This window comes from Danio rerio, chromosome 4, assembly GCF_049306965.1.
Source record: "Danio rerio strain Tuebingen ecotype United States chromosome 4, GRCz12tu, whole genome shotgun sequence".
Lineage (NCBI taxonomy): Eukaryota > Metazoa > Chordata > Actinopteri > Cypriniformes > Danionidae > Danio > Danio rerio.
The window spans coordinates 56,925,835-56,941,905 of NC_133179.1; the positions used below are offsets into that span (position 1 = coordinate 56,925,835).

Genomic DNA, 16,071 nt, shown 5'->3' on the forward strand with positions numbered 1-16,071 from the left:
AACCAGGCCTGGGGAAAATTTTTTTAAATGCGTTTCAAATCAAAATACCTCAACATAGGTGTATCAACATTAACTACAAAATGCAGCAGCCACAATAAAAAAAAGCTTCAATTAATAGTCCTATAAAACAACAGCAACAAAACAAATGAAGATGGCTAAAGTCAACTTATTTTCCCAATACAACATTTTTCCTTTAAAAACTGGTTTGTAAAGCAACTGAACCTCTCATCATCCACAGTAATGTCTCCCAGACCCAGACGTCGGCTCTGCATTAGTTAACCACCAGAGGCCGACAAAGCACTTCATAAGCACTTTATCTCTCGTTCCCATAAAAAGAATCCGGCAACATATTTGGTTTAGAATAAGTTTTCGCGTGCATAATAAATTAAACAAACGCGACATACATGTTTATTGCGTCGGTCGGTCCAGCTTTAAATAGCCTTCATTAATGCATTAAAACTGACCCAAATGCATACAATATATGATTTCAATTCATTATAATATAATTTTATTTTTAATAATGAAAACTTTTTTCCCTCGGTGTAAACTGCTGTTTGCTTTTTTTATTGTGGCTTTTTCTAAAACATTTTTTTCCCAGTGCAAGTTAAAATCAAGTTCTGTATTTCGGCTGTTTAAGGTCTCACTTTGCATTGAACTTTGAACTTTTTACATTCAGAGATGTTGTTTATGTTCACACAGCTACATTACACATCAACTAAAGTTTAAAATATGATATTGCAGTGGACCACCCATTTAACTATAAAATGCAGCAGCCAAAATAAAAAAGCTTCCATCAAAAGTCAACTTATTTTCCCAATACATCTTTATTTCTCTTTAAAGCTATGGTTCGTATAGCTGCTAAACTTCCCATCCTCTGCAGTAATGTGTTTTGAGTCTTCACTGTTGCCCACTGCTCATTTGCATCTTTATACCAGCATTAATGGGGGCCAATTGAGTATTAACCAATCACATGCCAGATCAAGTAGCTCAGCAGGGTTGTATCTATATATTCTGCGTTCTTAACAGAAACTTCATTGGCTTATTTAGCTATAAGAGAACAACTTTGGAGGACAAACTACGATTTTTGATTCCTACATTGAGATTATTACCAACAACAACATACAAAAAAAAAAAAAAAAAAACGACTGAGGCCATTTCTCATCCCACTTCTTCATTGAAGACTGGAAAGGTGAGTTGCACATTCTGAATTTACACTCAAATAATATCTGAATGCTGACATTATAAAATGTAAAATCTAAACATGTGCATGCATTGTTCAACAGTGTATTAAGTTTTTCAGTCATTTTTAAAAGCTTTTTTTACAACTATTTAGTTATGTGTTTGTTTGTTTGGTTTGGTTATAAATATTGATTTTATCCTGACAAATGGACTGTAGCCCAAATAAGTTTCAACCTATTACGTATATAAATTAATATAAAAATTTGATGTTTCCCCATTCATTACAAATACAAAACAAAAAGCAGATAAATTATAAAGTGGAAAATGAGGGAGAAATGTATCGATAAGTCATGACTCATAATTAAGAGTGAGTAGGGGGAAAAAGCTAAACAAAAAAAGACTTTTATTGTGGCATGGTGGTGTGACGTCATAAGGCTGCGCCACTCCCACACTGTGATTCAACTGGAGAAAGGTTTGTTTTAAAGCTTGTACACAGATGTAAACCAACTGATTAAAATTTCAGTGTGTTCATTTAATGTTAGATGTACCTGCAGTTGACAATATTATTTTAACCCTTTATACAAAGAACTACTATTTTACTCACTGTAAGGTCTATTGTTTGAATAAGATAGGATAAACTTTATTTGTCCCGAGAGGAAATTCTTGTCTTGTGCAAATAAGTGCTACAACGTTGCTGTAAGCAGACAATAAGATAAATCAAACAAACTAAACAATTAAGAACATACCTAAAAAAAGATTGAATAAAGCAACAGTAAAGTGTGTGATAAGTGTTTTAGTGAAGGTTTAATTTATTAAATAGCATAATGTCATTCTATTCCAAATGTACATCACTATATATAAGGAATGGAGTTCTGGTCCTAATCGTCTCTTTTGTGGCTATTGTTTTTTGCTCAGACTTAACTAATGTCCCTATGTCTCCCTATGGCCAGTTCGCCCTTGAGTTTTACTGTTTTCTATTGTTTATTATTCCTGGTCATTTCTCCAATAATTGTAAGTTCTAAAACAATAGCATATGAGATCAGGTCACTGCTATGATATGATTGACAATTTATGTATGTCACTGTTTGTCATTGTGCTCTGTTTATTCTGAGAGCTGAGGCTGAGTATTTGTAGAGCTTTTAACTCTTGAAATGATTAACTCCGCGTCATTCTAACACTGGATAAACAGAATCCTGTGTTATCTGTAATCTCCTTTCACACTGTTCATGCTATACCTGATGTTCATTAACAGACGTTTCACAATCACAAGCCCCAGGTTAACATTGTAATTTGTATATTTATGTTGTCAATGTCCCTGACTGGACAAACAGCAGGTCAGCTTTTTAGATGGCATTTCTGCATCTTGTCGGATTAACAATATCTGCAAATTAGGAGAAATACTAGCCTTTTAGAAAGAAGCTACCATTATACCAATACCTAAACCAGGAAAAGATCATTTAAATAATTATCGTCTAACAGCACTTACCAGTTGCCTTTGCAAAACAATGGAACGAATGATTAATGATCGATTGGTGTGGATTTAAAAAAAAAAACAGAAGATTAATTAATATCAGTGTGCGTTTAGAAGAGGGAAAAGTTCTCTTGACCATCTTATACGATTAGAATCTTTTGTACGAGATGGTTTTATTAAAAAAGAACACATATAAGCAGTTTTTTTTTTTTAATCCGGAAAAGGCCTTTGACACTACCAGGAGGTATGGTATTTTAAAAGATTTACACGAGATGGGTGTTTGATGAAATTTGCCTAATTTTATTGCAATTTTTTTTTTATTCAATAGAGTTTTTCGTGTGCGTATGAAAACTATATTATCTGAATATATGAGCATATATAGCATATATGAGAATCAGGAGTGCCCCAAGAAAGTATACTATCAGTAACACTATTTAGTATTAAAATTAATAATATTGTAAATGTTAATGGGAATAATATATTTTGTAGTTTATATGTAGATGATTTATGTATTTGTTATAAAGGGGAAAATATGTATACAATCAAGAGACAAATTTAAATATGTATAAATAAAATATATGACTGGTCAGTTTTAAATGGTTTTAATTTTTCTAAATAAAAAAAACTGTATGCATGCATTTTTGTTTTTTAAGATCTATGCATTTAGATCAGGAGCCTTTTTAGATAGAGAAACTATACGTACACAACTTAACTATAAGTTGTGAAAAAGGTAAAGTTCCTAGGAATGAGTTTTGACAATAAGTAGTATTTTATTCCTCATATTAAAGTATTACGAAATAGATGTTTTAAAACAATTAATGTATGAACTTAATCTTAGAAAGGTAAAATAAATAAATAAATTAAGACCTCTGTAATGAAATCCAAGACTTTGTATAATAATTCAAGGCTATAAAAGCCTTAATTTAAGATTATCAAATTTAAGACTTTTTCAATGCTTTTAATTGTACTCTGATTAGGTTTTGCATATAAATACTTGCGCTTGACACATTTGTTTCAGACTGTTATTTGCCTATTACATTCTAAATGATGTAAATTCTAGTACATCATTTTTTAACTGTACCTTTAGAACCTTATAACAGCACTAAAAGCAGCATCAAAACAGTCTCCTTATAGTCATTCCACCTCTTCACGGTGATTGTCAGACTGATCTGGTGTATTAATCAACTATTGTGGGTTCTGGAACTGAACAATAATGCTGTTCCAGATGCTGGACATTCACTGGCACTAGATCATCATCAATTTAAGAATAAATCTCCCTTCTTTGCCATCCTCTCATGCGTTTAGGTTTCGCCGCAAAATTAAATTTTTGCTGTAGAACTCGCTATGCGGACGTAAAGAACCTGACTGATATTCTACCGGAACCATGTCAGCAGAGTTCATGCATATCCATAAACTATAACTTCTATGTTAAGCGGTTTTGAAACAATTTACATTGTAAAAGCACTAAATAAATAAAGATTAATTAAATTGAATCTGCTTAAATGTGTACACGTTAATGGACCAAACACAATATGATCTGATTTATTTTACATTTAATGTGCATCAAAATTTCAGTGTGTGTAGCCAATGTTTCCAGTGTCTTTTCACTTTTCAGCTTTTGATGAGAGTTTTTAAGACTTGATAATAACTAGTGTTTTTTTTTCAGACCTAATTGAAGAGAATGAGGAGAGTAAAGAAGAGGAACATCATGTCAAAATTGAGGAAAAAAATAATTTACAGACTGATGGTATTTTGAAAAGGAGAGACAAGAATCGTTTCACCTGCACTCAGTGTGGAAAGAGTTTTGGAAAAAAAGACAATCTTAAGATTCACATGAGGATCCACACTGGAGAGAAACCATTCACATGCACTCAGTGTGGGAAGAGTTTCAACCAATCATCAAACCTTTATAAACACATGATGATCCACACTGGAGAGAAACCATTCAAATGCACTCAATGTGGGAAAAGTTTTAACCGCTCATCAGACCTTCATCAACATATGAGGATTCACACTGGAGAGAAACCATTCACATGCACTCAGTGTGGGAAGAGTTTTTACTGCTCATCACACCTTCATCAACACATGAGGATCCACACTGGAGAGAAACCATTCACATGCACTCAGTGTGGGAAGAGTTTCAGCCAGTCATCACACCTTAATCAACACATCATGAGCCACACTGGAGAGAAACCATTCATGTCTAATCATCTTGTTTAATCCCGCCCCTTTTCGCAGTGGCGTACAACAGAATTTTGCATACTCAATAGTGATGGGAAGTTCGGATCATTTTACTGACTCGGATCTTTGAGTCTCGTTCATCAAGATGAACGAATCTTTTTTCGAGTCATTTCGTTCATTTGGTTCAATTTGCCAAAATATTATTAAAATGTTACGAATTGCTTCCAAACACATCTACAACTAGTCCAGACGGTTCATCACACGACAAATAAGTCATAAATAAATTATAAGAAGAAGAAAATAATTCAATGTTTACCTGCTCTTTTGTCTATAGGCATTGTTGTCTGTTTGCTCAGCTCACCTCTTCATGTCTTCAAATGTCAGTGGTGCGTTCACGTTACACTGACAGTCACATATAATCTTAACCAATGTACACAGTCTGAGCCATGATAATTAGTTCACCTTTCGAGTCTTCTGGTTCTTGAGTCGTTCGTTCATCACGTGACAGAATAACTCAAACCGGAGGACTCGAGAGTTGAATAGATCAATTCTTTTTTTTTTTGGCTCTAAACGCATATGATTGGCCCATGATGAACGAATGATTCAAACCCGAGGACTCGAGAGGTGAACAGATCAATTCTTTTTCTGGCTCTAAATGCATATGATTGGCATATAAATGCATATGTTTGGCTGTAGTCTTTCATGTGGTGAACAAACAACTCGATAGAGGACTCGAAAAATGAACTAATCTTGTCTCGCACTACACATCGTGCACATGAGCGAATTAATGAATCTTTTAGTTCATCAGAGTCATTCATTCATTTTGTCACATAACATGAAAGAAAGCACAAGAGATGAGTTATTTAATAAGTCAAATAGTCTTTGTGAATAGTTTTGTAACATATGATGCTGCCAGCATTAGACACTTAAACACTGTTTATTTGTTGTTTATTGTTTTATTATTATTATTTTACCAGAAAAGCTTTTATAACAAATCAGATTACTTTATAAATCACAACAATAAAATAAGCAAAAGAAAAACAAAATAGTGCACATCAAGCTAGGCTTTTTAATAAATAAAAACAAACAAGCTTAAAATTAAATAACACGTTTGTGCCATTAAATCTTTATATCAAATATGGCAACTCTTCCCAGTAGATGTTTTTATGAAACAGCAATTTAAGTGAAAGATATAAATAAAAAACAAAAGCCACAGGGCCTAATGAGCTTAACAACTTGACTTGAGAATAGAACGGTGCATTTAAAAAAATAAATAAAATTAAATAAGCTTTAAAACAACATTGTGTGGCTTTACTTGTTGGACTTGGCTTAAGGTTTGTTAGCATTTAATAACACAAGCTCTGAACCTTTAATAGGCTGAGTCTGTTTCTTCTTTTGTCATTAGTTGTTGTCGCAGGATAAAAGATGCTAAATGAGTAAATGCAAATGCAAACTATCTTTATACAAATATTAGACCAATACATAAAGTCTGCATAGAAAAACATCATTAAACAAAAAATGGGGTATAAATGAACAAATTACAAATCACTTGTAATTGTAGAATTTAATTAATCTATCGCCTAGCTTAGTGTTTGTTTTCTGATAGCAAGCCAGCAAATAGACAAATCAATATATATATATATATATATATATATATATATATATATATATACTACATATAAACCACATATCCAGTTGAAAAAAAGTAACAATAACTTAGTGACAATAGGACAGAACTTTTTTATTTCTTAGAAAATGCTTTTTAGGTACACATTGTTTGATGATTTTATGAAAAGTTTAAAATATGATCATATGATGCAACAAAACTTCAGTTTTACATAAATATTATTGACTGAGGTTCTCGTTGCAGTGTACAGGAGAACTACAGTTTAAGATCAGATATGCACATAATAATGTAAGGATGGCTATATCTCTCCATAATAATAAAATCTGCAAACTGTTATGGAACTCCTCACGAGACAAGAGCATGAGAATGATCAGGCACTAAAATAATAAACTTTCCAATGTGAGAAGAAGATCAGCTAGAAAACCAGTTGTTCAGGTTGTCTTGATCATGCATCCTGAGTCGGCCTCTTTGCCCTGGACTTTACCTTCTCCACCAGAGCAGCTCACTCACATTCCACACAGAATGTTTAAGTTTTAATATGGTGTATCCTGTGGCTTTATATTCATGTTTGGTGTGATTTTAAATGTCTCTGTGTGATTGATAAAGTGGTCTTAATTTCACTGAAATATTTTGCAATCTCCTTTATATCAGTTAATTTGGGTTTTGACTTTGGAAAGATCTTTGCCAGATGCTCCACTACAAGGAAAATTGTCTTCGCATCAACTCATGACCAGGCAAGAGTCTTGGTGAAGCTTTTATTGTCTTGAATTTATGATTATTTGAGTATTTAGGCAAAGGATGCAGAAGTGTCCATGTAATCCTGTAGACAGGATACCCCATTGCAGGTTGTGAGTCTCTGAGCTCTGCATCAGGACTTATATGCTGCAATGTATTTCTACATGGTCAGGTATTCCTCTTTAACTCTTAAATGTATCTTTGAGTAATTGATGTTGTACAATCTTGATTGGCTTATTTTGTTTAATTATGTGAACTGCAATGGAAAATCTTTTCCTGACAAATAAATGTAAAATTATTGTTTAAGTCTAATTTCTCCTGAAATCATTTAAGTCTAGTAGATTGTTTAGGCTGATGTTTCCGCAGCCTACAACCAGGATTAGTCATACATTCAGGCTCAATGGATGGAGCATGGGCACAGCATTAGAGACCTTTGATTTCTGACAATCACTGATGATATAATCTAGGGGTATGATATAATCTAGGGGCTAAATTAAACTTTCTTTAAGTATGAGCAAGCATGGGGCGGCCTATTATTACTTAAAGGAAATTAGCTTATCTGCTAAGAATCGGAACTGGCGAAGATGTGTCCGTGAGCAGATGAAACTGGCCAGCATACTGACTCTAAGCGACTTTGAGTAAACGATGAAACATTAATGGAATATAAGGATTTATTAGGTTAATCAATCTAAATTAGACCTAATCACAACCTATAAGGTAATCAGCTTTAATTAGATGAATCTAAATCTAAAACTATTATAAATTGGAGTCAGATTAAAATTCAGAGCTAGAAACAAATTAAAATAAATTATAACGAACAAAAATATTTCTTTTCACATGTGCTAAAAGGCTTAAACGCATTTGACCTTCACCCATGCTGTTAGTTCTGTCATGGGACTAATAGATGGACCCTCACATGTGTGTGTATTTATATAGTTTATAACCATAACAGTTCTACAGTTTCTTCTATTTCACTTGTTGATTTCTATTTTATTTAAATAGTGTATTTATTTTGTTAAAGAGCACATATTATGGTTTTTTTGAAAATACCCTTCCATGTAGTGTGTAACAGCTCTAAGTGAAGTGAAATATCCAGCTGAGGCTTAAATCTGTAAGTGTACAGTGTTTAAAACTGTTGATTCATCTATAAAAGAGTCGACTCATAGTGCTTCAAATGAGTCGTCTTGATAACGGGTCATTAGGTGTTTTGTGATGACGTATCTACGAAACACAAGTAGTTGCGTGCGCAAACCCAGGAGATTTGAAACCTGCGGCCTCACCCACTAACACAGAAAAAAAGCCACACACACACACGCACGCGCCGGTCGAATGTGATGTCACACTGTGCAGATGGATATTATTGAGTCTCTACCCAAAGATGAAACCTCAGCATTAGCCCAGCCTTGAGCAGTTTGAGTGCTTCTGGAAACTTCATGCTTTAGACTGGGTGTATATTACATGCTTAATATTCAATTTTTAGACTGTGTGTGTGTGTGTGTGTGTGTGTAGGCCTATTATTATTTAAAATAAAATTTTAAAATAAAATTGATTATATTATGTACAAAATATTATTCTTTATAATTATATCCAGTTCCCCTAAAACTTTGCTTAAATACCATATACATTTATTAAATAAATAAAACCAAAAAGTAAATAACTGTTTGGTCTGACAAGTTTTCAGGACATATCAAATTTCAGCACAACACTAACTAACTAGTCTCACTCACACACACACACACACACACACACTTGTACACACTCTCACTAACACACTCACTCTTGTACATGCTCTCTCTCACACACACCTACATTCTATCTCAATTCAATTCAGAAATACTTTTTTTAGCATGACTGTAAATGATACAATGTTGCCAACACAAACACATAGACATCTCACAAATACATGTACAAGCTCTCATTCACAAAGATAAGCCCTCCCTCTCACACACACACTTCTACATGCTTTCTCATAAACATGTACTGGCTCTCTCTCTTACACACACTACTACATGCTGTCTTTCACTCACACACACACACACACACACACACTTTTACATGCTTTCACATAAACATGTACTGGCTCTCTCTCTTACACACACTACTACATGCTGTCTTTCACTCACACACACACACACACACACACACAAACAAATGTGCATTTGATACTTATATAATTTTACGTGCTCATTAGGCTAATGATAGGTGGTTGCATTGTAATTATTTGGTCATAAAGGTATTAATTGTTTTAAATAGTTTTTCAGCTAATAATGTTTGTGATGTCATACATGCTACAAAAGGCTTTTAAAGCTGACAAGACGTGGAGCAACCATGACCAGAGCGTTCCAGAGAGAAGGTGTCTCTCAAAATGCAGTGGCCCAGCTCGCTGCAATTGCAGAGCTGTACTTTGCTAACAGGGAGCAATTTAACAGAATCAGCTTCACACCAGGAAAATGAACAGAGTTCGCTCAAAAGTGTAGAGACCTCATTTTTGGAGATTTTTGCATAAAGGTTGTATCAATGAAAAGGAAGGGTTCTTTTGTATGTTTCTTTGTTCAATAATGCTCCGGTTTACTGTTGGTAAAATGTAGAAGCAAAAACCTACAGCACAATAAGCTTAGCTTATAATTCCAAAAAAATAATAATATTGAAATCAGATGCAAAAACCTTTAAATTCCGACTAAATTCATTAATTTTCTTTTCAGCTTAGTCCCTTTATTAGTCTGGAGTTGCTACAATGGAATAACCCAAGAGCTTATCCAGCACCATCCATGTTTTACACAACAGATGCCCTTCCAGCTGCAATGCATCACTGGGAAACATCCAAACACACACACATATATATATTTGAGCCTACTCAATTTACCTGTACCAAATGTCTTTGGATTTGTGGAGGAAACCAGAGCACCCAGAGGACACCCACACAAACACAGGGAGAACATGCAAACTCCACACAAAAATGCCACCTGACCTAGCTGAGGCTCGAACCAACAAATTTCTTACTGTGAGGCGAACGTTCTACCCTCAGCGCCACCACATTGCCGGCAATTTAATTGTTATTCTAAAATTAGTGTTTTTTTCAGCCTACTGTTTAAAAGATAATGAAAAAAATATTTGCCACAAAAATAGTTAAATTGCAGAGCTGAGACTTAAAATATATATACATTTTCGGAAAAAATGTGTATGGTGGCTGCATGATGGTGCAGTGGGTAGCATGTTTGCCTCACAGCAAGAAGGTCACTAGTTCGAGCCTAAGCTGGGTCAGTTGGTGTTTCTGTGTGGAGTTTGCATGTTCTCCCCATGTTCGTGTGGGTTTCCTCTGGGTGCTCTGGTTTCCCTGACAAATCCAAAAACATGTGATCAAGACGGCGGAAGGGCCACAGCACTTTAGAGTCATGCACACCAATCAGGTAAAAACCTGTCGACTATGCATGAGCTCAGAAAATGTGATGAAGGAACGCCCAGAATTCAGGTGCTTCAAATGTGACGAAAGGGGACATTTCGCAAGGACCTGTACAGCTGTGTCGGGCCCGGATTGTAAATTGGCCCTAATACCTGCAGGGAGCTTGTCACGCTGAGTTGGCTTTGTCTGCTCGATTGACCAACGCGTATGCCTTGTTTTATCCTTGCAGGCCTAACTTCGCTGGTGAAAGCACTTGTGGGGTTTCTGTAGTGTAGTGGTCATCACGTTCGCCTAACACGCGAAAGGTCCTCGGTTCGAAACCGAGCAGAAACAGTGCTCTTCTTTTGGCGAGAAAATAGTAGCATCCACTGCCCGCACCAGCAATGATCGTCGACAGGCACCCAATCAAAAAGGGTTATCAGCTCAATTTGCCTGAAGGTTTCCGTAGTGTAGTGGTTATCACGTTCGCCTCACACGCGAAAGGTCCCCAGTTCGAAACTGGGCGGAAACAACCTCTGGCTTTTATGACAATTGTCAAATCAGGCTTCTGTTGAGTACTGAGGTTCACTGAAAACATTCTTTCTGCAGAGCGGTGTGAGGCTAGAAGTTTGAATTCAGCTCAGTGTTTACCGCCCGTAGTGTAGTGTTTATCATGTTTGCATTACACGCTAAAGGTCTCCTGTTCGAAACTGGGCGGAAGCATACAATTAGCGGACACTTTTGTCCAAAGCGACATACAATAGTGGAGGTATTCAACAAGACGAGGCAATGCATACGAAAAAGGGCTATTTATTCCAAGTAATTTGTTTATGCTCAGAGAATTTAGTGCTGGTCCCCAGGGTGGTTATGTAGTGTGTTTTATTTTTAATCATGGACAGAATCCCCGGCAACGACATGGAAATGGAGGGACTTGCAAGAAAGGATAAAGAAAATGGGCTGGATAATAGACGGAGAGGTAAAGAAAATGGACTTGACAACAGACAGAGATAAATAAAATGAAGAGCCCGGCCAACGAAGAGGTGAGAAAGGTAAGGATAAGCAAGAGGTACAAAGAAGAGTATGCACAAAGGAAGCAACAGTAACTGTAGAAGTAGAAAATGTAAAAGATGCAAGAAGATTTGATATAACCAAAGCAGTCACGGAGCTGATTGGAGAAGGAAGAATGCTGGCGGTGAGACCCAAACAAACAAAGGGAGTATGAAGTAACAATGGAGACTGAAGATGACACCGAAATTTTAATAGACAATGGATTGACAATTAAAGGAGTGAAATCTGAAGTACGGAGGTTACAAAACAGAGACTATGTTGTTTCGTTCAAGCATCTGCCTGTTTACCTAGCAAATGAAGAAATTTTAAGCAAGCTAGAGAGACGGGGAATTTTCCCCATATCTAAAATTAAAAGAAGATTGTATCCTGGCACAAACATAGAAGATGGAACAAGGTTTGTAAAAAACAGATTTTGGTCATCACGTTCGCCTAACACGCGAAAGGTCCTCGGTTCGAAACCGAGCAGAAACAGTGCTCTTCTTTTGGCGAGAAAATAATAGCATCCACTGCCCGCACCAGCAATGATCGTCGACAGGCACCCAATCAAAAAGGGTTATCAGCTCGATTTGCCTGAAGGTTTCCGTAGTGTAGTGGTTATCACGTTCGCCTCACACGCGAAAGGTCCCCAGTTCGAAACTGGGCGGAAACAACCTCTGGCTTTTATGACAATTGTCAAATCAGGCTTCTGTTGAGTACTGAGGTTCACTGAAAACATTCTTTCTGCAGAGCGGTGTGAGGCTAGAAGTTTGAATTCAGCTCAGTGTTTACCGCCCCTCGCGGTGTCGCAAACTTGCGTAGAATCTGATTTCTTTTAGCTTTGTGTTGTGCATGAGCAGGTGGCCAGTGCGTTTGCTGGCCCTTCACGGTGCAGACCGTACAAGACAGCTCTATAAAAAAAGACTATAAATACTTGAAGCAGCACTGGCCTATTGGTTTCCGTAGTGTAGTGTTTATCATGTTTGCATTACACGCTAAAGGTCTCCTGTTCGAAACTGGGCGGAAGCATACAATTAGCGGACACTTTTGTCCAAAGCGACATACAATAGTGGAGGTATTCAACAAGACGAGGCAATGCATACGAAAAAGGGCTATTTATTCCAAGTAATTTGTTTTGTGCTCAGAGAATTTAGTGCTGGAGTAGGAGTTTCGTTTTCTTTAGGGAGAGGGAAATTCACTGGGGTTCGGGTGTACTCTGAAGAGATGGGTGTTAGCTGTCGTTTGAAGGACACCGGTGTATCCGTAATCCGAGTGGGAATGGGAAGGTGATTCCACCAGCGTAGAACATTGAATGAAAACATTGTGGAAAGTGACTTTCCGTCTCTCTGCGCTGGCACCACAAGACAGTGCTCTCACCCTAACCGGAGGCTCCTGTGGTTATCACGATGGCTTTACAAGCGGAGGGTCTCCTGTTAGCCACTGGGCGGAAACATTCAGATTTGCTTTTACGCACATTCTCAATTGGCTCTCTGCTCACTGGATGATCCACGATACAAGGGCATGGATCTGTCAAATGTCATGACTTGACGTTGTACGAGGATTTGACGAAAAAAATGCCCTGCAAACCTTAAAAAGCAACACCATCCCAGGACAATTCTTTTGATCCCCTTTCAGTGCACTTGCATTAAAGCCCGCGTGATGCGGCACTTTGTCAGTGCTACTGTATCATTCGGACATGGGGGCAGAGAGTTAAAGAATTCTGCCTGAGCGCACTGCCGCAGGCTCGGTTTGTCAGAAGTGGGATTCGAACCCACGCCTCCAGGGGAGACTGCGACCTGAACGCAGCGCCTTAGACCGCTCGGCCATCCTGACATGCAAGCTTGGCAGGAGCTGTCTCCTGGGAGCCACACCGCAGTACCGTGACATGGAATCTGGTGCTTCACAGCTTGCCCAGCTCCGGCTGTCCAGCTCATTGGCGCTGCAGGCAGCTAATCTGTGCTCGCCTCCTGGGGCTGCGCCTAGTTTCAATAGCCAACACTTGACAGCTGTCATTGCTTACGGCCACACCACCCTGAGGGGGCTATAGAGCAAACAGGAAGTGAGTTGGCAGCAGTAAGGAGAGAAAGGCTCTCCCCATTTTGTTTGTCTACCTTTTTGTTTATTGACCTTGAGTGTTTTTGTTTGTTTGTTTTCTTTTTGTCTTTAAAAACCACCTAACAGCAGCATTTTGCTGACTGAAGGGTGGTTATGTAGTGTGTTTTATTTTTAATCATGGACAGAATCCCCGGCAACGACATGGAAATGGAGGGACTTGCAAGAAAGGATAAAGAAAATGGGCTGGATAATAGACGGAGAGGTAAAGAAAATGGACTTGACAACAGACAAAGAGATAAATAAAATGAAGAGCCCGGCCAACGAAGAGGTGAGAAAGGTAAGGATAAGCAAGAGGTACAAAGAAGAGTATGCACAAAGGAAGCAACAGTAACTGTAGAAGTAGAAAATGTAAAAGATGCAAGAAGATTTGATATAACCAAAGCAGTCACGGAGCTGATTGGAGAAGGAAGAATGCTGGCGGTGAGACCCAAACAAACAAAGGGAGTATGAAGTAACAATGGAGACTGAAGATGACACCGAAATTTTAATAGACAATGGATTGACAATTAAAGGAGTGAAATCTGAAGTACGGAGGTTACAAAACAGAGACTATGTTGTTTCGTTCAAGCATCTGCCTGTTTACCTAGCAAATGAAGAAATTTTAAGCAAGCTAGAGAGACGGGGAGTTTTCCCCATATCTAAAATTAAAAGAAGATTGTATCCTGGCACAAACATAGAAGATGGAACAAGGTTTGTAAAAAACAGATTTCCGGAAGAGATGGTCTCCTTACCATACAGTACCAAAATCGAGACGGCGGAAGCGCCACAGCACTTTAGAGTCATGCACACCAATCAGGTAAAAACCTGTCGACTATGCATGAGCTCAGAAAATGTGATGAAGGAACGCCCAGAATTCAGGTGCTTCAAATGTGACGAAAGGGGACATTTCGCAAGGACCTGTACAGCTGTGTCGGGCCCGGATTGTAAATTGGCCCTAATACCTGCAGGGAGCTTGTCACGCTGAGTTGGCTTTGTCCGCTCGATTGACCAGCGCGTACGCCTTGTTTTATCCTTGCAGGCCTAACTTCGCTGATGAAAGCACTTGTGGGGTTTCTGTAGTGTAGTGGTCATCACGTTCGCCTAACACGCGAAAGGTCCTCGGTTCGAAACCGAGCAGAAACAGTGCTCTTCTTTTGGCGAGAAAATAATAGCATCCACTGCCCGCACCAGCAATGATCGTCGACAGGCACCCAATCAAAAAGGGTTATCAGCTCGATTTGCCTGAAGGTTTCCGTAGTGTAGTGGTTATCACGTTCGCCTCACACGCGAAAGGTCCCCAGTTCGAAACTGGGCGGAAACAACCTCTGGCTTTTATGACAATTGTCAAATCAGGCTTCTGTTGAGTACTGAGGTTCACTGAAAACATTCTTTCTGCAGAGCGGTGTGAGGCTAGAAGTTTGAATTCAGCTCAGTGTTTACCGCCCCTCACGGTGTCGCAAACTTGCGTAGAATCTGATTTCTTTTAGCTTTGTGTTGTGCATGAGCAGGTGGCCAGTGCGTTTGCTGGCCCTTCACGGTGCAGACCGTACAAGACAGCTCTATAAAAAAAGACTATAAATACTTGAAGCAGCACTGGCCTATTGGTTTCCGTAGTGTAGTGTTTATCATGTTTGCATTACACGCTAAAGGTCTCCTGTTCGAAACTGGGCGGAAGCATACAATTAGCGGACACTTTTGTCCAAAGCGACATACAATAGTGGAGGTATTCAACAAGACGAGGCAATGCATACGAAAAAGGGCTATTTATTCCAAGTAATTTGTTTTGTGCTCAGAGAATTTAGTGCTGGAGTAGGAGTTTCGTTTTCTTTAGGGAGAGGGATATTCACCGGGGTTCGGGTGTACTCTGAAGAGATGGGTGTTAGCTGTCGTTTGAAGGACACCGGTGTATCCGTAATCCGAGTGGGAATGGGAAGGTGATTCCACCAGCGTAGAACATTGAATGAAAACATTGTGGAAAGTGACTTTCCGTCTCTCTGCGCTGGCACCACAAGACAGTGCTCTCACCCTAACCGGAGGCTCCTGTGGTTATCACGATGGCTTTACAAGCGGAGGGTCTCCTGTTAGCCACTGGGCGGAAACATTCAGATTTGCTTTTACGCACATTCTCAATTGGCTCTCTGCTCACTGGATGATCCACGATACAAGGGCATGGATCTGTCAAATGTCATGACTTGACGTTGTACGAGGATTTGACGAAAAAAATGCCCTGCAAACCTTAAAAAGCAACACCATCCCAGGACAATTCTTTTGATCCCCTTTCAGTGCACTTGCATTAAAGCCCGCGTGATGCGGCACTTTGTCAGTGCTACTGTATCATTCGGACATGGGGGCAGAGAGTTA

General features: G+C 38.2%; 2 protein-coding genes and 6 non-coding genes across 10 annotated transcripts in view; 7 read left to right on the forward strand and 1 right to left on the reverse strand.

The window, feature by feature from the left end:
* LOC137491103 (uncharacterized) overlaps positions 1–16,071 on the forward strand; it is a 1,183,352-nt gene that overhangs the window by 759,388 nt on the left and 407,893 nt on the right. The window lies entirely within an intron of this gene.
* Positions 1–16,071, forward strand: part of LOC137491081 (uncharacterized) — a 131,854-nt gene that overhangs the window by 37,483 nt on the left and 78,300 nt on the right. The window lies entirely within an intron of this gene.
* On the forward strand, positions 10,854–10,926 carry trnav-aac (transfer RNA valine (anticodon AAC)). Its single transcript has one exon. It is a non-coding gene; the product is annotated as a tRNA-Val (tRNA).
* Positions 11,032–11,104, forward strand: trnav-cac (transfer RNA valine (anticodon CAC)). Its single transcript has one exon. It is a non-coding gene; the product is annotated as a tRNA-Val (tRNA).
* trnav-cac (transfer RNA valine (anticodon CAC)) lies at positions 12,217–12,289 on the forward strand. The gene has a single exon. It is a non-coding gene; the product is annotated as a tRNA-Val (tRNA).
* Positions 13,367–13,449, reverse strand: trnal-cag (transfer RNA leucine (anticodon CAG)). Its single transcript has one exon. It is a non-coding gene; the product is annotated as a tRNA-Leu (tRNA).
* Positions 14,781–14,853, forward strand: trnav-aac (transfer RNA valine (anticodon AAC)). Its single transcript has one exon. It is a non-coding gene; the product is annotated as a tRNA-Val (tRNA).
* On the forward strand, positions 14,959–15,031 carry trnav-cac (transfer RNA valine (anticodon CAC)). Its single transcript has one exon. It is a non-coding gene; the product is annotated as a tRNA-Val (tRNA).